The sequence below is a fragment of the Pteropus medius genome, unplaced genomic scaffold (assembly GCF_902729225.1).
Source record: "Pteropus medius unplaced genomic scaffold, Ma_sr-lr_union100, whole genome shotgun sequence".
Taxonomy (NCBI): Eukaryota; Metazoa; Chordata; class Mammalia; order Chiroptera; family Pteropodidae; genus Pteropus; species Pteropus medius.
Window position 1 is genome coordinate 6,502,327 of NW_024352787.1, and position 821 is coordinate 6,503,147.

At 29.6% G+C, this 821-nt stretch overlaps 1 pseudogene; it reads right to left on the reverse strand.

Annotated features, from left to right (window-relative positions):
* Positions 1-411: 411 nt before the first annotated feature.
* On the reverse strand, positions 412-530 carry LOC120591915 (uncharacterized; annotated as a pseudogene).
* Between the last annotated feature and the right edge of the window lie 291 nt (positions 531-821).

Here is an 821-nt window from a genome sequence, read left to right on the forward strand (position 1 = left end):
AAATCAATTTTGTAATATTTTAGTAATTTTTGTATATTAGTGTAGAATATTTTTCACAGCTTTTCTGGAAATCTTGGAATTATAATTATCTGGACTCAAAAAAGGTGTTCATCCTTTCTCTAGTTTATTATAGCATTGATGAAATTGATATTTCTTCTGTAAACGTGTGATAGACTTCAGCAATTATCTTGTTCAAGAATCTATCCATTAGTAGTCAAATGTGTTTTCATAAAGTTGTTCAATAATCCCCTTTGTATTTTTAAATTTCTGTATTATCTGTGGTAATTTCCCTCTTTCTTTTCTTGATATTGACAACTTTTTTTTTTTTTTTTTAGGCAAGGTAACCCTTGGTTGACCTCACGGATTGCAAGGACCTTGTCAGTTTACATTCCCTTATTTTTTTATTTTTTATGACTACAGCACCTGGTCTTCCTAGGTGGTCTCCCATCCAAGTACTAACTAGGCCTGATTCTGCTTAGCTTCCGAGATCAGATAGGATTGGGCTTGTTCAGAGTGGCATGGCCGTAGACTGATATTGACAATTTTTAATTTCTTTTCTTTTGAACAGCAGTTAAATATTTATTAATTTTATTAATATTTCTAATTAAATGACTTTTAATCTCATGCTTTTCCTACTGTTTTTTCTAATTCATTAATTTCTGCTCTTGTATTTACTATTGACTTCCTTCTGCTTTCTTGGATCTCATTTGAATTTGATTTTTCTATCACTTAGAGCTATTTCTGTTCATTATATATGATTTTAGATGCACCCTATACATTTAGTATGTTGTATTTTAATTTTCATCTAATTCGAAATATTT